The 21,737-nt window shown below is 44.4% G+C and overlaps 2 pseudogenes; both read left to right on the top strand.

Moving 5' to 3' along the window:
- Positions 1 to 5,419: 5,419 nt before the first annotated feature.
- LOC128570463 (mediator of RNA polymerase II transcription subunit 10-like) lies at positions 5,420 to 8,845 on the top strand (annotated as a pseudogene).
- A 7,061-nt stretch (positions 8,846 to 15,906) lies between these two features.
- LOC128571091 (transforming protein RhoA-like) lies at positions 15,907 to 16,498 on the top strand (annotated as a pseudogene).
- Positions 16,499 to 21,737: the final 5,239 nt, after the last annotated feature.

The following is a 21,737-nucleotide window of genomic DNA, read 5'->3' as shown; positions in this document are numbered from 1 at the left end:
CTGCAACTTGGGAGCCTCCTCAAAGACCCTAACATATTTTCTGGGAGACTTCATGGTGATTAGAAAAAGCCTGATGTTAGAGTGAGATCTGGCTTCAAGATCCACATTGTCACTTTTATAGAACAGCAGGTTCCTGAGCTGTCATTTGAGTAAAGAGGACTTTAAGTTATATAGAAGGTGTTCTTTCCAGCTAAAATGCATCCATTCAAAAGGTATTTAGTGAAGGCCTTCTGTGTGCCAGGGGATACCAGGTGATGAAGAGGAACATAGTCTCTGCTGTCACAATGTATAATCTAATTAGGATGTGTCCATCAGAAAGTTTCATGTTTCAAGTGAAATAAAACAACCTCCTATTTAGGTTTAAGTGATAAAGGGAATTTTTATCTCACTGGAGATTCAGACACAATTTGATTCAGGGCTCAAGCAACACGACAACACAGGTCATCCATTTCTTAGCCCTGCTTCCTCTGGATTGGATTCATTCGTTTTTTTGAGACTCTGTTATCCTCAGTAGACTGCCATGGCATCATAACTCACAGCAATCTCAAACTCTTGGGCTCAAGCAAGTCTCTTGCGTCAGCCTCCCAAGTAGCTGGGACTACAGGTGCCTGCCACAACGCCCGGCTATTTTTAGAGATGAGGTCTGGCTCTTGCTCAGGCTGGTCTCAAACTCATGAGCTCAGGCAATCCACCGCCTGGGCCTCCCAAATGTTGGGATTACAGGCGTGAGCCACCATGCCTGGCCTGGATTCTTTCTTTAAAACACATGATGGAAGCCCTCCTTTCTCCTGGCAGCTTCAAGCTTTTCCCTATGACTGCAACAGATCTAAGACTTCATTTACCAGGCCGAGAAGAGTCCAAGTTCCAGCAATCCCTGCAAACTTCCGAGGTCCACTCTGAGCAGAGCATCTTAGGCACAGGCCATCTTAAGTCCTGAGCTCGGGGCTTTATAGGATACACTGATTGGCTTATACCCAGGGTCCACGCCTGGATATGGGTAAGTTGGGCCCTTGCCACTTCCAGAAATTTAGGTACCTATAAAGAAAGGGAGACTAACAACCAATAACTGTCCATGATAGAAGGGAAAAAACAATAAACTTGTAACTCTGCTCTGAAAGAACAATTCAGCTTATAGAAAATGGAGACATCTCATTACTACCTGGCAGTACAAGCACAGAGCTGGGAATCCAGAGATTTGGATTCCAAATTCTGAGGGAGCCCCTATAAACAGCAGGCCTGTAGGGATGTTGCAGAAGATAATCGACTTCTCTCCTTAATCTGGCCCCTCGGGAATTTCCCTTGGGTTGTATTCTTCTGCTCTGTGATTTCATTACTTTTTCTGTAAAGAAGGATAATATGTATCTGAGAGGGACACTAAAAGGATAACTGAGGTGATGTCTGCAAAGCACGCAGTACAAGTCACTAAATAAATCTAAGCTATCTACTGGCACGTGTCCATTATTCTTTCAGATTTAAGGACATTCAACCAGTCGCGTAGGGGCTAAACATTAACCACACTGGGGCAGATCAGTCCCGCATGAGCTGTGAGCCAGGAAGATACACAGGCCCTCAGTGTTCTAAATTCAAAAGATCTGTGCGAAGCAAGATATACCCCAAATAAATTGAACTTGGACACAAAAGCAAGGTAGAGAGAATGCTGTACCTAATTACCACAGCCTGTTCTAAAAAGGGACAAGTACTTGCTGAGCAACTAAAAAAATGCCAGGGGGTACCTAAGCAATCCTTTATTTATTCATTCAGCAAATGTATTTTGGGTACCTGCTATTCAAGAAGCTATGATGGGAACACACAGTTTACGAGGCATGCACTTAAATCCTCTTTAGAATAAAGAAGGGATTGCCCTTTACAAGTAAGTAAATTATTATAAGAAACCAGACACAAAGCTAAAATGAACTAAAGATCTATTACACTAGCCGGGTGTGGTGGCTCACACCTGTAATCCCAGCACTTGGGCGGCCGAGGCAGGTGGATTGCCTGAGCTCACGGGTTCAAGACCAGCCTAAGCCAGAGTGAGAACTTGTCTCTAAAAAAAAAAAAAATAAATAGCGGGGCGTTGTGGTGGGTACCTGTAGACCCAGCTACTTGGGAGGCTGAGGCAAGAGAATTGCTTAAGCCCAAGAGTTTGAGGTTGATGTAAGCTATGATGCCACAGCACTCTATTGAGGGTGACAAAATGAGACAGTCTCAAAAAAAATGAAAGAAAAAAGATCTATTACACAGGATACAGAAAAGGCAAAACTAGTTTCATTTTGGGAGTGGAAGTGGGAGAAGGAAGGAGCCATGCCTAGGACTGAGTGAAATGACCTTGCATAAGGCACAGGCAAATATCTATAGGGGTAGCTGGGTGAAGTATCATGTGCCTGTAGTCCTAGCACCTCAGGAGACTGAGGCAGGTGGATCTTTTGAGCCCAGGAGTTCGAGGCTGCAGTGAGCTATGATTGTGCCACTGTACTCCAGCCTGGGTGACAAAGCAAGACTTTGTCTCTTTTATTTTTTTGACACAGAGTTTCTCTTGTCACCCTCGGTAGAGTGCCATAGTGTCACAGCTCACAGCAACCTCAGACTCTTGGGCTCAAATAATCCTCTTGCCTCAGTCTTCTGAGTAGCTGGGACTACAGGTGCCCGCCACAATGCCTGTCTGGTTTTAGAGATGGGGTCTTGCTCTAGCTCAAGCGGGTCTTGAACTCCTGAGTTCAGGTGATCCACCCGCCTTGGCCTCCTAGAGTGCTGGGATTATAGGCATGAACCACCACACCCAGCACTTAGGTTTGGGCTTTAGAAGGAAGAATTGCAGTGGGGAATGATCAGAGGCTAAGAAATCAACAGGGAGTCTATTTCAATAATCTAGAAGAGATGTGATTAAGTCTTTTTTTTTTTTAAGAGACAGGATCTCTCTCTCTCTCTTTTTTTGATTGTGCCACACTGGCTAGAGTACAGTGGCACAATCTTAGCTCACTGATCACTGCTACCTTGAACCCCTGGGCTCAAGCAATCTTCCTGCTTCAGCCTCTGGAGTAGTTGGGACCATAGACAAGAGCCATCATGCTTGGCTAATGTTTAGTTTAGTTTTTTTTTTTTTTTTTGAGACAGAGTCTCAAGCTATCACCCTCGGTAGAGTGCCATAGTGTCACAGCTCACAGCAACCTCAAACTCTTGGGCTCAAGTGATGCTCTTGCCTCAGCCTCCCAAGGAGCTAGCTGTGACTGCAGGCACCCACCACAATGCCTGGCTATTTTGTTGTTGTTGTTGTAGTTGTCATTGTTGTTTAGCAGGCCCTGGCTGGTTGTGAACTCACTAGCCCCGGTGCATGTGGCTGGTGCCCTAACCATTGACCTATGGGCGTCAAGCCTAATTTTTAATATTTTTGTAGAAACAGTGTCTTGCTCTTTTGTCCAGGCTGGTCTTGAACTCCTGACCTCAAGCAATCCTCCTGCTTCAGCTTCCTAAAGTAAGCTCTTGACTGAAAAAAGGGGGAACACTGGGGTAGCGCCTGTGGCTCAGTGAGTAGGGCGTAGGCCCCATATACCGAAGGTGGCAGGTTCAAACCCCACCCCGGCCAAACTGCAACAAAAAAATAGCCGGGCATTGTGGCGGGTGATTGTAGTCCCAGCTACTGGGGAGGCTGAGGTTTCTGTGAGCTGTGACACCACAGCACTCTACCGAGGGTGACAAAGTGAAACTCTGTCTCTAAGAGAAAAAAAAAAAGGGAACAGAATGGGTTTAAGGAAGAATTGAGAGATTAAATCAACAAGACTTGATAATTAACTTGATAATTGTCTGGGAGATGATATGGGCAAGGAAGGAGTTAAGAATGATTTGAAAAAAAAAAATACCCGGGCATTGTGGCAGGTGCCTGGAGTCCCAGCTACTCAGGAGGCCAAGGCAAGATAATTGCCTAAGCCCAGGAGTTGGAGATTACTGTGAACTGTGATGCCACAGCACTTTATCAAGGGCGATAAAGTGAGACTGTCTCAAAAAAAAAAAAGAATGATTTGAAAATCACTAGTCTATGTAGCTGCGGAAACAAGGGCCCCATTAACCACACTGGGGAATAGAAGAACAGGAGAAAAGATAATGACATGCCGTGTTTAAGGTGCCTACATGACATTCAAATGGACGACCCATTGGAAGTTAGAAACCTCTCTAGAGTTGCTGAGGGAGATGGAGGCTAGAGACTGAGCTGGGGAGAGGTAGATTACCAAGACCATGGACTTAACACAGACCAGGTAGAGCTGAACAGTGAGAAGAGCACCAGGACAGGCCCCACGGAGCACTAATGTAGACAGACGGGCCAAGGAGTAGGCGGCAACAAGGCAAAGCAATACCTAGCCTCCAGAGAGGAGCCAAGAGAACCAAGGGAGACAATTTTTAGACATCGTGGAAGTAAGAGAAGGAGGAAGCAGTCAAGGAGGTCAGAGCTGCTGAGAGTTCTAGTGTAGAATTTGTGCATTTTCCCATTAAAGAGGAAAGCTTTTCACAGTAGGGCACAGTACTCTGCATAAAGCAGACAGTATGTGTACACCGGTCTGTAGAGATACATAGAGAGGTACCAATTCAGAGATTGCTAGTAACCGCTAGCAGAGACCTCCAGTTTGGAGACACTACAATTTTAAAGCATTATTTTAGGATCAAATTAGCTATAAGAAGAGTACAACTAACATACTAATACCCAAAGAGATTCTAGCCTTCCCCAAAACTAAAAAAACTACTGTTATCCCCTTGTGTATTTCTTTGTATTCGGTCTTCAGGAGAAGATACGTGGTTAACACTAGGAAATAAGGAAGCTGGGGAAATGGAGTTCAGAATAGGGGAGTTCAGTTGCAGTTGCTGGTACACAGAAATTGGTGTCAAAGTGTTTGACCTTTAGAAAAGTCATTCTGAGGGCAGCTTCGTGGTGTTTTGGGAACTCGGCAATTTTTTTTTTTTTTTTTTTTGTAGAGACAGAGTCTCACTGTACCGCCCTCTGGTAGAGTGCCGTGGCGTCACACGGCTCACAGCAACCTCTAACTCTCGGGCTTACGCGATTCTCTTGCCTCAGCCTCCCGAGTAGCTGGGACTACAGGCGCCCGCCACAACGCCCGGCTATTTTTTTGTTGCAGTTTGGCCGGGGCTGGGTTTGAACCCGCCACCCTCGGCATATGGGGCCGGCGCCCTACTCACTGAGCCACAGGCGCCGCCCAGGAACTCGGCAATGTTAACTGAACGCGATGCAATGCTAAGTTCTTTTGCACTGTCTCATTCTTCTAACACTGTTTGAGGACCCTATATGTTCTGGACACCAGGCTAGGGATGGAAGACATCTTCCCATCCCTCAAGAAGCTCTCAGTCCAGGTGGGATGCAGTGGCTCATGTCTGTAATCCTACTCTGAGAGGCCTAGGTGGATGCATTGCCTGAGTTCAGGAGTTCAAGACCAGCCTGAGCAAGAGTCCCATCTCTAAAAATAGCCGGGCATTGTGGTGGGCGCCTGTGGTCCCAGCTACTTGGGAGGCTGAGGCAAGAGAATTGCTTGAGTCCAAGAGTTTGAGGTTGCTGTGAGTTATAATGCTACGGCACTCTACTGAGGGTGACAAAGTGAGACTGTCCCCCCCAAAAAAGAAGCAGCTCTCAGTCCAGAGTGGGACAGGGGATGTGATGAAAGACAACGTGAAGGACCATGGTGGAGATGAGCAGCACGAGCAGCTGTAGACAGAGGACAACCTGATGCACAGGCTGGGCAACAAGGGCAGCGGCGTGGCTGGAGGAGTCTAACCAGAAGAGACAAGGCCTGCCAGGTGACTGCAAGGTGAGGACCAGGTTCCAGATCAAGAGGAGAACAAATGTGACGATAAGAGAGAACAATTCCATGTGGTGGGACGTAGAGTACGAGGAAAGGAGGGAGGGCAGGAGACAGCTGGGTGAGGTGGGCAGAGACCTCATCAGGCCCCTGTAAGCCCCTCTAAGGAGTCTGAACTTTAACTTGAAAGCAACAGGGAGCCCCTGAAGGAGTGTTAGAGTGTTTCATTGTCCTTTCCTTTTGATGTATTTCTTCATCTGTTTGTGTTTTTTCCCTTCCCTCTTTCTCTTCCTCCTCTCCTTCCTTCCTTCCCTTTTTCCTTCCTTCCCTCTTTCCCTCCTCCTTCCCTCCCTCATTTTCAGAAATTGCAGGTAATCTGGCCTATACCTATAGAGGAAAAGGGCAAGGGATTTTGTAGGAGGAAGATAGGCTGATCTCTCAGCAGCTCACCTTGCTGAAATCCAGGGGAAAACTCAAAGACGAGTCATCCCTGGGGGGCTCATCAAGACCACTGAAGATGAAGGGAGCCTGTAGGTGTCTCCCCAACAGAATTTTGTTCTTTCTTAGCTTTACAGTTGCTCTCCCCATGATCTGAAACCTCATCCTCTCCTTCAATCACCTGGCAGGCATTGTCTCTTCCAGAAAGACTTGCCCGACAGGGCAACATTGCTTATTTATCGTTTGTCCACCTTTGGGTTGGGAAAAAACAGACAGAGTTGCAGATTCCTAAAACATAACTTTTCGTGTTGGTGGTGTTGAGACAGGGTCTCCCTCTGTCATCCTGGCTAGAGTGCAGTGGCATTATCATAGCTCACTGCAACTTCAAACTCCTGCACTCAAGCCATCTCCTGATCTCAAGCCATCTACTTGGCCTCCTGAGTAGCTGAGACTACAGGTGCCCACCACCATGTCTGGATAATATTTCTATTTTTTTTTGCAGTTTTTGGCCGGGGCTGAGTTTGAAGCCGCCACCTCCAGCATATGGGGCCAATGCCCTACTCCTTTGAGCCACATGTGCCACCCAATATTTCTATCTTTTTTTTTTTATTTATTTTTTACTTTTTTTGTAGAGACAGAGTCTCACTTTATCGCCCTCGGTAGAGTGCCGTGGCCTCACACAGCTCACAGCAACCTCCAACTCCCGGGCTGAAGCGATTCTCTTGCCTCAGCCTCCCGAGTAGCTGGGACTACAGGCGCCCGCCACAACGCCCAGCTATTTTTTGGTTTGCAGATCAGCCGGGGCCGGGTTTGAACCTGCCACCCTCGGTATATGGGGCTGGCGCCTTACTGACGGAGCCACAGGCGCCGCCCAATATTTCTATTTTTTATAGAGATGGGAATCTTGCTCTTGCTCAGGCTTATCTCAAACCCCTAAACTCAAGCAATCCTCCTGCCTCAGCCTCCCAAAGTGCTAGGATTGCAGGCATGAGCCATGGTGCCTGGTCTGAAACCTAACTTTTGATGACAGTAAGAAGCACAGTGAGAGAATCCCAGAAATAATTCACATCACCAGGAGACTCCTATCCAGATCTGGAGATGCCTATTTGTTTTTAATGAGGGGGCTATCACCTCCATGGTGCAGATAGAAATCTTAATTACAGAGAGACTCTTCCTCCTTAAAATGGAGTCCCTGGACCAACCAAGTCAGCACTACCTGGTTAGACAAACAGAAATCTCAAGCCCCACTCCCAGCATACTGAATCAAAATCCACATTTTTTAACAAAACGCCTGGGTGATTCCCATGTACCTTCAAGCCTTAAATGTCCTGATCTACAGATAGGGAAAAAATCCCTCATTGGTAAAACTTATATCACTGTGTTGCAATCTGTGTTTTGTTTTGCATGACTGATTGATGCATAATCAGTTTGTCAGCCTCTATGATTATGAATTTATGTTCAAAAGTAAACTCAATCAGGGTTAAAATAATTTCTACTGTACTGAACATTTCTAAGAAATCTCTTTAGCACCCACAACGTTGTGATCTATTGTGATCTCCAGCTGATGGGTAAAAGACTTATTCTTTTTCTTTTCTTATTGTGGCAAAGTATACATAACATAGATTTATCATTTTAGCCATTAAAAGTGTACAATTCAGTGGTATAAGGGACATTCACCTTAGTACATAACCATTGCTGTGTTCCATCTCCAGAAAATTTCCATCTTCCCAAATTGAAAATCTGTACACGATTCACACAGACGGAAGCAGGAAGAGAGAGAGCGTGGTGATGCCTGTGGCAGTGCTGGCTTTGCTGTGCAAGCTGAGGAGGCGCCTGAGCAATGGCGGAGAAGTTTGACCACCTGGAGGAACACTTGGAGAAGTTTGTGGAGAACATTCGGCAGCTCGGCATCATCGTCAGCGACTTCCAGCCCAGCAGCCAGGCCGGGCTTAATCAGAAGCTGAATTTTATTGTTTCTGGCTTATAAGATATTGATAAGTGCAGACAGCAACTTCATGATATTACTGTACCTTTAGAAGTTTTTGAATATATAGATCAAGGTGGAAACCCCCAACTCTACACCAAAGAGTGCCTGGAGAGGGCCCTGGCTAAGAATGAGCAAGTTAAAAAGGCAAGATTGACACGATGAAGAAATTTAAAAGCTTGTTGATTCAAGAACTTTCTAAAGTATTTCCAGAAGACATGGCTAAGTATCGAAGCATCCGGGGGGCGGGGGGGGGGGGAGGACCACCCACCTGCCTAACCGCTCAGCCCTGTGTGACGATCCCTCCTTGAGTCCTTTGTGCATCGCTGTGACTTTTAGTGCCGAAGCTACCTTCTTGCTGAGGCAGGACTGGGCCCTGGGCCTGTCCCCCAGTCCCTCTGACCTGTCATTTGACCTCAGGGGATGGTGGGGCTGGAGGTGGAGCAGGGCTGTGTCCCACTGACCCAGCAGTGAGTATGTCGTCATCCGGCCCTCAGACTGGTGGTTCCGTTCACTGGATGACCCCTTCTGCTCTCCGTGGGCAGGCTGGCCACAGGGAATAGTCTTAAAAATAACTAAATTGATTGGTAAATTAAAAGTTTTAAAAAATTCTAAAAAAAAAAGAAAATCTGTACACATTAAACAGTAACTTCTCATTACCCCCTACCCTCCAGCCCCTCACAACCATCATTCTACTTTTTGTCTTTATAAACTTGACCTAGCATTTGACTAAGTACTTCATATAATGGAAACATATAATCTTTGTCTTTCTGTAACTGTTATATTTCACTCAGCATAATGTTGTCAAGTTTTATCCATGTTATATCATGTGTCAGAATTTCCCTCCTTTTTAAGGCTGAATAACATTTATCATTTATCATATATCATCATATAATCCATGTTATATCATGTGTCAGAATTTCCCTCCTTTTTGAGGCTGAATAACATTTTGATGGACACTTGGGTTGCTTCTGCCTTTTGGCTATTGTGAATAACGCTACTGTGAGCATGGGTGTAGAAAGATTCATTTCTGCCAGGCATGCAAATCCTCTCCCTCAGCTTACCTACATTATTTCCTAGAGATGTGCCATAACAGATATAAAATTCACAGTCAATGGATGTTCTCAATGGATTTTCTTTAATATATCAAGTCTCTAGTTGACTCCTCATTAAGAAAAAGGAATTTGCTACTGTTGGGAGGAAACTGTCTTTTCTATTTAGTCTTATCTGGGAGTAGTGTCCTCCTGAATATAAACTCAGAGCCAAGCCGAGACATTAATTTGTGAAGCTCAAGTATTGATTTGGTGACACTATTCTCTTCCTCTGATGCTGTTCCTAGCAACCCAAATTATCTGAGTGAATATAGAAGCCATTCTTTCCCCAAGTGTACTGGGCAGCTGGTGACAAGCTGCTTACTGATAGGTCCTGATGAACAGTTGGCTGCAACTGGGCAGTCAAGGGCACCCCTCACAGAGTGTTGCTGGGCAAAGGAATCTGTTGCCCTGAAGCCAGGGAGAAGACACCATCTGGATAGACCCAGGGCTCCATACTGATTTAGCAAGCTATAGCAGGGCTCAGACAAGGGTGTGGGTTCCTGAGCTTATGGGTGAACTATTTATTTGAAAGAATGATATAAAATGATATAAAGGGCTGGGCACAGTGGCTGATACCTAGCACTCTAGGAGGCTGAGGCAGGAGGATCCCTTGAACCCAGGAGTTGGGGACCAGCCTGAGTAAGAGTGAGACTCTGTCTCTACTAAAAATCCAAAAAAAAAAAAATTGGCTGGGCGTTGTGGCAGGCACTTGTAGTCCTAGCTGTCCAGGGGGCTAAGGCAGGAGGTTGCTATGAGCTAGGCTGGTGCCGTGGCACTTTAGCCTGGGCAACAGAGCGAGACTCTTTTTTTTTTTTTTTCCAGACAGTCTCACTCTGTCACCCTGGGTAGAGTGCTATGGCTTCACAGTTCACAGCAACCTCAAACTCTTGGGCTTAAGCGATCCTCCTGCCTCCTCCTCCCAAGACTACAGGCACCCACCACAACACTTGGCTATTTTTAGAGATGGGATCTTGCACTTGTTCAGGCTGGTCTTGAACTCCTGAGCTCAGGCAATTCTCCAGCCTTGGCCTCCCAGATTGCTAGGATTAGAGGCGTGAGTCACCATACCTGGCCCAGAGTTAAACTCTGTCTCAAAAAAAGGATAAAGATATAAAGGGTATCATCTCCCCTACAAAAAGTTCTCTTTCGGGGCCTCACTCGCCAAAATTGCTTCAGGAAGCTGAGGGGACAGGCTGCCCCTGTATGCTTTTCCTCAGGCTCCCAGTGGTGCTCTCACACCCTCCATTTCATCCAGCTTCACTGTCAGGTATGTGTGAAGATAAGAGGGTTACAGCTACAACAACGCTTTTGGAAAATAAACCCCAAAACTCTGGATTTCATTTTGTGTCCAATCACTTTTGCTTTGCAAACTAAATCTAGATGTAAAAACAGGGAACAAGCACAAGTCCCCCATTTTCATAGTAACTCTTGGCCCTCAAGGATGGTTCACTTTAGAAACCGAAAACACATTTGGGCTAATCGTTCAGGAGATCTGATTAAGAGCTTTACAGAGAAGATTTGCACCACTGTTAAGAAAAGCTCTAGCAATTTAGGAGAATGCACATGTAAGGAATTTCCTTTTACCTGATTATAAAAGAAGAGCTAGAAAACACTGCCCAGTATACAAGAAAGGAAGGGGCGAGGGCCTGTTTGAATCCAAAGGAAAAAAGTTTACATGTCTAGTGGTGAGCACATTTGAAGAATTCCCATAAGAACCACTGACTAAACCAAAATATGTAACCTGTAGGTTATACGCATTGCAGCCATAGCAAGGTGTGTAGCTAGAAGGATCTAATGCTAGTTTGAGAACATGCATAAAACAAAGTATTTGGAAATTACTCCCCAGAATTTTTTTTTTTTTTTGAGACAGAGTCTTACTCTGTCACTCTGAGTAGAGTACCATGCCGGCGTCGTCCTACTTCACAGCAACCTCAAACTCTTGGGCTCAATCAATCCTCTTTCCTCAGTCTCCCAAATAGCTAGGACTACAGATACCTGCCATGATCCCCAGTTAGTTTTTCTATTTTTAGTAGAGACAGGGTCTCGAACTCCTGAGCTCAAGCGATCCACCTCCCTCAGACTCCTAGAATGCTAGGATTAAAGGCGTGAGCCACTGCGCACATCCAGAATTTATAATTTGCCTCCTCCCAGGTTTATGGTGATCTATCCATTTGAAATGTCCTTCCCTTCTCCATTAATATATCCTTATTAACTTATTCAAGAGCCAAGTAAAATCTTACCACCTGCAGAAAGACTACCCAGACTGACCCCTCTTAATTGTAATCATTCTTTTGCACCCTTTCCAAATGTGTGTGTCCTATCTGTCCTAGAGTAGTACATGATATTTTTTTTTTTTTTTTTTTTTTTTTGTGGTTTTTGGCCAGGGCTGGGCTTGAACCTGCCACCTCTGGCATATGGGACAGGCGCCCTACCCCGTTGAGCCACAGGCACCGCCCAGTACATGATATTAATTAACTTTTTTTTTTTTTTGAGACAAGGTCTCTCTCTAATGCCCAGGAGCATCATCATAGCTCACAGCAACCTCAAACTCCTGGGCTCAAGTGATCCTCCTACTAGCTGGGACCACGGGTGCATGCCAAAATGCCTGGCCAATTGTCTATGTTTTATAGAGACTGGGTCTTGCTAGGGCTGGTCTTGAACTCTTAAGCTAATGCAATCCTCCCACACTGGCCTCTCAAAGTGTTAGGCTTACTAGTGTGAGCCACCGTGCCTGGCCTAATGACCTATTTCTCAATGATCATTTTTATGCCTTTTTCCATGTGTGGTTTCGAGACTCCTAATTTTTAGTCTAGACCAACCTTCCTACTGCCTCCCAATGCCGTGACCCTTTAATACAGTTCCTCATGTTGTGGTGACCCCCAACCATAAAATTATTTTCGTTGCTACTTCATAACTGTAATTTTGCTACTGTTATGAATTGTAATATAAATATCTGATATGCAGGATGTATTTTCATTGTTACAAAAGGGTGGCAACCCACAGGTTGAGAACTGCTGGTCTAGACGCTCTGTGAAGTAGGGACTATTTTGCAGGAGGAAGGGTGTTTGGTGGTTTTTAGCCTTTTCTCTTGCGTATCCTGTAGCAATACTTCTCAAACTTTAACATGTATGTGGAGATTTTACTAAAAGGCAGATACTGATTCAGTAAGAATAGATCGGGCCTGAGATGCTACATTTCTAACAAACTTCCAGGTGTTACTGCCATGGGAAGACCACACTTCTGAGTAGTAGCAAGGCTTGTAACATTCAACACAGCACTTCAGCAGAAACATGCAAGACTTACATTGCCAACAGTTTCCAGGAAAATTCCCTTCTCAGTCCCAGCCCTTCAAGAAAATGGTCCTTTGCAATAAGGCTTTTCACTTTGATCACTAGGCTGTCCCCTAAATTAATCGAAGCCTGAGGACATTTTTGTTAAAGTGCAGTTGTTTGAATTGGTGTTTAAATTCAAGAATACAATTGGTTTTACTAAGGAAATTTGAGAATTGGTGAGTTATTTCGGATATGCAGGGCCCAGCCCTATAATGCTAGGTTTCTCTTGATAAGAGCCACAATTATACCAGCTGGTCACATAAAAGAGAGCACACTGCTGCCTGCATAGTGTGCTAAGAGCTTTCACTCCCCCTTCTGGACTAGAGGCCCTCATTTTCCTCCCAGGTGGGTCAGGTGTCATCCTACCTCACAGCAACCTTATCCGCTTGGCTCAGCCTGAGGCAGACATAAAGCTTACTTTTATTTTCCTGTGTCCAGTAAGCCTCTGTTTCCTGTGTAAAGTCCCACTTCATCAGAGTCAAAGAACTCCCTCTTAGTTTCACCTTTGAAACTGGGGAAATTAGTCTTTAGTCATGCTAAACAGATTTTAATAAATGCTTTTTTTTTTTGAGGCAGTCTTACTTTGTCACCCTGGGTAAAGTGTTGTGGCGTCATAGCTCACAGCAACCTCAAACTCTTGGGCTCAAGTGATCCTCTTGCCTCAGCCTCCCGAGTAGCTGGAACTATAGGTGCCTGCCACAACGCCCGGCTATTTTTAGAGATGAGGTCTTCGTTCTTGCTCAGGCTGGTCTGGAACTCGTGAGCTCCGGCCTTCCAGAGTGCTAGGATTACAGGTGTGAGCCAATAAATGCTTTTTAACTGGGAAAGACAGACCAAGAGGATGAGTGGGCACTTGTGAAACCACAAAGACATCTGACTGGACTTCTAGCATGACACTGACAAGAAGGGAATCCAGTCTCTCAGGACCTTGGTTTACTTGTCTGGAAAATCAAGGTGTTGGGTTGAAAGACTCCTCTAATCAACTTATCGGATGAAAGGCACACAGACAAGAACTTCACAGCTGGCTACTTGGCAGCACAAGGCGACTGGGAGGCTCTTGGCTGACTGGCATCTTCTCTCTGGGCTCAGCCCAAAAGCTTGCCCTGATATGGTGCGAAGTTCTCCCTCCCTTGAAAATCAAGTGCTTCACGTCTGTCTGCAGATCTGAAAAGATGTGCCCTGTGCTGCCACCTAATGGTTCTTATGTTACCAAGGCGCTTCTTTAGGACTGGATGCGGTAGAATCATCAGGTCCTTCGTACAAAATCCACCAGCTAGGAGGGTCTAACAGGAGAGAGTAAAAACTGTCCTTCCAGGATGCCACCTCATTAAGGGAATCAGGGACTATGACTAAGAATATATTGCAATTTCCTTCTTATTGTTATTTCCTGTTTCGTTGTAGCGATTAGCACTAAAATTTCAAAAAAAAAAAGGACCAAGGTGTTTGTTTTCAAAGGCAGAAGGAAACAGGGAACTGGGGAGACAGCACCAGGGTTTGAGGTAAACAACTCCAGGAGATAAAGTGGGTGGAAGGGGCTAAACAGCTGAAAGGAAAGAGGGCCAAGTCCTCATGCTTGTTTGAAAAAGGAAAGAGGAGGTGGGGGAATGAATGTAACCATCTTAATAGCATTGTTATTCTTTCCTGTTTTGTCTCTAGATGTACAAGTCTGTTTTTGAGTCTGGAAAATGAAGCCCATGTATCTGCTGGTGTTCCATTCAGGGCCCTTTGTAGCAAATGATACTCCTACAGAGTAAAGATCCTCAATACCAATCTTATAAAAGAGCCACACAGAGAAGGTTCCTGGAAGGGGCAGCCAGGGGTAAGGCTGTAGAGAGTGGTGAGGACTGTGGCAAACTAGAGAGCACTCAAGCCATTTAAGGAAGCAACAGCTACTACCCCCAGATGTTTATAGGCCTGACCAAAAGATCTTTCAGATTTTCAAAGAAAGATGGAAATCTGGATTATCATGTGAAGTCTCCATATTTTTTAATCTTGGTAGCTAATGTTGCTTAAAAACAAACAACTGAAGCACTACACAAGCCAAAGAAAGCATGTCAGTGAGATATATTTAGCCCAAAGCCCAGTTCTCAAAATAATTTGTATTCTGGAATCTTAAAGCACTAATGTGATCCTTTAAAGGCAAGTAGTTTTCAATCAACAATAACAAACTATAAGCAAACAAGCAAATACCAAATTACGGAAATATAAAATGCTTTGTTTATTTTATTTTATTTTTGAGACACAGTCTCAAGCTGTCATCCTGGGTAGAGTGCTGTGACATCACAGCTCACAGCAACATCTAACTCTTGGGGTTAAGCAATTCTCTTGCCTCAGCCTCCCAAGTAGCTGGACTACAGGCACCGGCCACAATGCCCAGCTATTTTTTGGTTGCAGTTGTCATTGTTGCTTAGCAGGCCCAGGCCAGGTTTGAACCTGCCACCCTAGGTGTATGTAGCTGGCACCCTGCCAACTGAGCTACAGGCACTGCCTGCTTTGTGTTTAGATTTGTTAGAACTATTATAACTAGGACTCTACAGAGTTAGTTTGCTAATTTTTCATATCCAACTAAAAAGTCTTGAAGACATTCATTCAATAAATCATGAATACATTTATATAATGTAAAACTTTCAGGCTGAGTGAGGGAGCTGATGGCTGTAATCTCAGCCCTTTGGGAGGCTGAGGCATGAGAATAGATAGCTTGAGGCCTGGAGTTCCTGACTAGCTTGAGCTACATAGTAAGACATTGTCTCCACAAAAAAATAAATTATCCAGGCATAGTGGCATGCACCTGTAGTCCCAGTTACTTGGAAGTCTGAAGCAGGAAAATTGCTTGAGCCCAGGAGTTTGAGGTTGCAGTGAAATATAATGACACCACTCCAGTCCAAACAATGGAGCAAGACATTGTCTCAAAAAATAAAAATAAAATGGCTCGGTGCCTGTAGCTCAGTGGCTAGGGCCCAGCCACATACACCTGAGCAGGCAGGTTCGAATCCAGCCTGGGCTTGTCAAACAACAATGACAACTACAATCAAAAGATAAAAATAGCCAGGCGTTATGGTGGGCACCTGTAGTCCCAGCTACTTGGGAAGCTGAGGCACGAGAATCACTTAAGCCCAAGAGTTTGAGGTTGCTGTGAGCTGTGATGCCAAGGTACTCTACACAGGCAACATAAAAAAAAGAATTGGCTTTGTGGGACACAGCTGGGCAGGAAGACTATGACTGCCTGACACCTCTCTCTTTTCCAGACATGATGTTATTCTGATTGTGTCTCCATCAACAGCCCTAATAGTTTAGAAAAGTGGACCCCAGAAGTCAAGCATTTCTGCCCCAATGTGCGCATCATTCTGGTTGGGAACAAGAAGGATTTTGGGAATGATGAGCACACAACATGGGAGCTAGCTAAGAAGAAGCAAGAACTATAAAACCTGAAGAAGGCAGGGTGGCGCCTGTGGCTCAGTGTGTAGGGCGCTGGCCCCATATACTGAGGGTGGCGGGTTCGAACCCAGCCCTGGCCAAACTGCAACAAAAAAATAGCCAGGCGTTGTGGCAGGTGCCTGTAGTGCCAGCTACTCGGGAGGCTGAGGCAAGGGAATCGCCTAAGCCCACAAGCTGGAGGTTGCTGTGAGCCGTGTGACACCATGGCACTCTACCAAGGGTGGCAAAGTAAGACTCTATCTCTACAAACAAAACAAAACAAACATCTGAAGAAGGCAGAGATATGGCATTGGCACTTTTGGGTACATGGAGCGTTCAGCAAAGACCAAAGATGGAGTGAGGGAGGTTTTTGAAATGGGTATGAGAGCTGCTCTGCAAGTCAGACGTGGGAAGAAAACATCTGGGTGTCTTGTCTTGTGAAACCTTGGGGTGACCACAGCACTTAACGTGGTTAATTTTGAAGTACTGTTTACTAATCTTAGTGTATGATTACTGGCCTTTTTAAAATTTATCTATAATTTACCTAAGATTGCAAATCAAAAGTCATCTTGCTACCAGTATTTAGAAGATAACCATGATTATTATTATTTTTTTTTTTTTTGCAGTTTTTGGCCAGGGCTCGGTTTGAACCCACCACCTCTGGCATATGGGGCCAGTGCCCTACTTTTGAGCCACAGGCGCTGCCCCAACAACCATGATTATTAATGATGTCCAATTCATCTGGCTCACCAGAAACTGCTCTAACACCCCTATTCTGCATCCCACTTGACACACCAGCCTCTAATTCAAGGAATTTTTTTAATAACTTCTTGCTTATTTCTAGAAAGAGAAACAGTTGGTAACTTTTGTGAATTAGGCTGTAACTACTCTACAACTAACATGTTCTGCCTATCATTTGGCTTCAGAGTTTTATAACAGACCTCACTGGCATAGCTCTGGGCTGGGCATCCAGTTTTTTGAAAAGGTGCTCAGCAGGGCGGCTCCCATAGTTCAGTGGTTATGGCGCTAGCCACAAACATTGAGGATGGGGGGTTTGAACCCAGCCCTGGGCCTGTTAAAACAACGACAACCGCAACAAAAAATAGCTGGGTGTTGTGGTCGGTGCCTGTAGTCCCAGTTACTTGAGAGGCTGAGGCAAGAGAATCGCTTAAACCCAAGAGGTTGCTGCGAGCTGTGACGTCATAGCATGCTACCCAGGGTGACAGCTTAAGACTCTGTCTCAAAAAAAAAAAAGAAAATGTGCTCAGCAGTCAGAAAGGCCAAGTCCATGCAGCTGGGGCAGTTACAGTTCTGTGGTTTCATGTTAGTTACCTTATAGTTACTGTGTAATAAGTGCCACTTACTGTATGTTACCCAAAATAAATATATCTACCTCAGATTAGACGTAGTAGTTTTTATATAACTGGATTTCCTAATACTGATGTTTGTCATCCCTGAAGAAAGTGTATTGATTTAAAAAAAAAAAAAAAAGAAGAAGAAAGAAAGTGTAGGGCGGCGCCTGTGGCTCAGTGAGTAGGGCGTCGGCCCCATATACTGAGGGTGGTGAGTTCAAACCCAGCCCCAGCCGAACTGCAACAAAAAATAGCCGGGCGTTGTGGCGGGCGCCTGTGGTCCCAGCTACTCGGGAGGCTGAGGCAAGAGAATGGCCTAAGCCCAAGAGCTTGAGGTTGTTGTGAGCTATGACGCCACGGCACTCTGCCGAGGGCGATAAAGTGAAACTCTATCTCTAAAAAAGAAAGTGTATTTGTAAATAAAGTCAGATGGAAAACAGATGTTTTAAATTTCTGTTTTGTCACTTTCTCTGAGTAAAGATGGCCACATAACCCCTGTTCAGCCCCACATGTCCCAGTACCCCTCTCCACAGCTGGCTAATAAGAATTGAGTTCACACTTGAGGCACTTAGACCCTTCAGAAGGTGGCATGACCTGTCTCACCTGGGCTGTAGTGTCTGGCTCTGATTCTCAGGACAGCTTTCTCCTCACTGTATCCAGGTTCTCTCCCAGAGGAGCCGCCAGTTCTCATGTGAGCCTCCCCGAGTCTCTCCAACTGACTGAACATTTTTCTGTACCAGTTAATTTTTTCAACTACGAATAGAAGAAAGGTAGTTTTCTATAAACAAAAACAAAAACTTTTTCTGTAAAGGGCTAGATAGTATTTTAGACTTAGAGGGTCATTCGGACTCCATTACATCTTCTCAGATCTGCGATTGCAGTTGCAAAGCAGCTTTAGACAATATATAAACCAACGGACATGGCTGTGTTCCAATAAAACTTTATTTACAATAGTCAGGAATCTAAATTTGGTCTATGGAGCACAGCTATCTGATCTAGAAGATTTTAAGAGTTTCTTGCCTAGTGCAACAATTTTCTTTAAGGAAATTTACATGTTTCGTCTGTTTTTTCCCTTTATTTGTGAATCTTCCAAGCAATATGTTTTGCCGTTAAGAAAAATAATTAGGGTGCTATCACTATGACGTTTTAATTTATAATTGTAAGTAAAATACCCAAAATAGCTCTCTACTATCATTTAGTATAATATAAGTTATAAATATCCTGCCAAAGTTACTATAATCATTGGCAATGTACTGTTTCTACCTAGCTACTGAGGTTAGTTTGCCAAAGCTGTCTGAATGTGAATTTAATTTAGGATAATTTTTCACAAAGGGAACCATTTACACAGGAGAATGTTGAATTTTTAACTAAGATAGTAAGTATTTCAATGGAATGATTCAATTCCTCTGTGTTTTGATTGGATTCGAAAGTGTTGTGAAGAGGCGACAAAAAGCCGAGCACACCTGTTTGTCTCCTGAGTCCAAGCACTTAGTACTTGGTACTCTCAAAAAATGTGTTCTGGCAAGGTGTGGTGGCTCATACCTGTAATCCTACCACTCTGGGAGGCCAAGGCAGGTGGATTGCCTGAGCTCATGAGTTCGAGACCAGCCTGAGCTACAGCAAGACCCTGTCTCTAACAATAGCTGGGCATTGTGGTGGGCCCCTGTAGTCCTAGCTACTCAGAAGGCAAGGCCAGAGAATCACTAAAGCCCAAGAATTTGAGGTTGCTGTGAACTGTGAGTACATGGCACTCCAGCGAGGGCGATAAAGTGACACTCTGTTTCAAAAAATATCAATAAATAAAAATAAAAATGTGTGGCTCTGCGCCCATAGCACAGTGGTTACAGGGCCAGCCACATGCATCGAGGCTGGCGGGTTCAAGCCTGGCCTGGACCAGCTAAACAACAATGACAACTGCAACAAGAAAACAGCTGGGTGTTGTGGTGGGCACCTATAGTCTCAGCTACTTGGGAGGCTGAGGCAAGAGAATCACTTAAGCCCAAGAGTTCGAGGTTGCCGTGAGCTGTGACACCATAGCACTTTACTGAGGTTGACATAGTGAGACTCTATCTCAAAAATAAAATAAAATAAAATAAAATGTGTTCTAGGTTGGATGTGGTGACTCACACCTGTAATCGTAGCACTATGAGAGGCTGAGGCAGGAGGACAATTTAGCTTAGGAGTTAGACACCAGGCTGAGCAAGAGCGAGACCCTATCTCTACTAAAAATAGAAAAATTAACCAGTCATGGTGGTATGTGCCTCTAGTCCCAGCTACTTGAGGGCTGAGGTGGAAGGATCACTTCAGCCCAGGAGTTTGAGGTTGCTGTGAACTATGATGATGCCACGGCACTGCACCCAGGACCAAAGAGCAAGACTCTGTCTCAAAAAAAAAAAAAAAATGGAGCCAGGTGTGGTGGCTCACGCCTGTAATTTCTAGCACTCTGGGAAACCGAGGCAAGTGGCTTACTTGAGCTCCCAAATTTGAGACCAGCCTGAGCAAAATCCATGAGACCCCGTCTCTACTAAAAATAGAAAAACTGAGGCAAGAGGATTGCTTGAGCCCGAGTTAGAGTTTGCTGGGAGCTATGACGCCACAATACTCTACCCAGGGCAATAGGTGGAGACTGTTTTTAAAAAAAAAAAGAAAGCAAACAAATTAGTATGTCAATTTTTATCTTTGTATCACCCATAGATTATGTTCCAAAATATTTGCTTTATGAATAATAGCAGACAGACATTAATTTCTTTGGATGTCACTTTTATAAAATGTCAACTACAGATGCCTATTTACATGGCTATGGAAGATACTGTTTGGGGGGCACCAAAAAGCCATTTGTAGTCCTCTTCTCCTTTGTTTTCTTCTAATATAAACTCCCTTGCAGGTAAAGGGATGTGCCAAAAGTTATAAACAAAAGTATCTGCTTCTTTTTATTTATTTATTTATTTATTTATTTATTTTGTAGAGACAGAGTCTCACTTTATCACCCTCAGTAGAGTGCCGTGGCATCACACAGCTCACAGCAACCTCCAACTCCTGGGCTTAGGCCACTCTCCTGCCTCAGCCTCCGGAGTAGCTGGAACTACAGGCGCCTGCCACAACGCCCGGCTGTTTTTTTGTTGCAGTTTGGCAGGGGCTGGGTTTGAACCCGCCACCCTCGGTATATGGGGCTGGAGCCCTACTCACTGAGCCACAGACGCTGCCCAGTAAATTCTTTTATTTTTTTGGTTTTTGGCCGGGGCTAGGTTTGAACCCGCCACCTCTGGCATATGGGACTGGTGCCCTACTCCTTGAGCCACAGGTGCCGCCCTAGAAGTATCTGCTTCTAAGACAGTTTTTTTAGTAGGGATGATTTGGCTTCTTTAACCTTTCTCTCTTCTTCCTAACTGGGAACACAGAAACAATACTAGAAGCTCAGCAGCCATCTTAACACCATGAGGACAAAAAGAACAAACTAAGATGGTAGAGTGGAGAGAAAGAGAACGTTTTCTTTGTTTTTTTGAAGAGGATGTTTTGATGATATAATTTAGCAGCTTGATTAGACCTTAACTGAACTGAACACCTTTCAGTTTCTTATTACATGAGAAAAAATACATTCTCCAAGGGCGAAAGCCCTTATTTACTGGTTTTCTAGCACCTGTAACCCAATCCAATCTTATCTATTTGGGGCTATTTAATTTTCCTCCTACTTTCACATTCTATTGACATTGGTCAGGAAATAAAAAGGCAACAGTGATCCAGCGTCCAATGCTTTCTACTAATTCCCCAATTCTTTTTTTTTTGGCCGGGGCTGGGTTTGAACCCGCCACCTCCGGCATATGGGACCGGCGCCCTACTCCTTGAGCCACAGGTGCCGCCCTAATTCCCCAATTCTTATTGTGCTACTTTAAAAAGTTGAGGTTAAAGTTATTTAAAATTCTTGTTGCAAATTCAAATAACATGTAAGATCAAAATCCTTTGAGTTTCAGGGGAAGAAGTCCTATTATAATACATCAACATCAAGTTCAAAGAAAATGTTCTATAATTCATCTTCTAAGAAAATCAAAGGGACTGTAAACGGATTTTTTTTAACTTGTTTTAGGCAGCAAACATTTATTCCAACAAACTATCCAAAATTTGTTTTAAAATACATGAATAAGGCAGCACCTGTGGCTCAAGGAGTAGGGTGCTGGCCCATATACTGGAGGGGGCGGGTTCAAACCCAGCCCCAGCCAAAAACTACCAAAAAAAAAATACATGAATACATATGGTTTAAAATACATATGGTTTGCATTTTAGAGTTTGATGTCCCCAAACCCATTATGTTTTATGACATACACATTAGATTA

Source organism: Nycticebus coucang, chromosome 18, assembly GCF_027406575.1.
Source record: "Nycticebus coucang isolate mNycCou1 chromosome 18, mNycCou1.pri, whole genome shotgun sequence".
NCBI lineage: Eukaryota > Metazoa > Chordata > Mammalia > Primates > Lorisidae > Nycticebus > Nycticebus coucang.
This window is presented reverse-complemented; position numbering and strand designations above follow the sequence as displayed.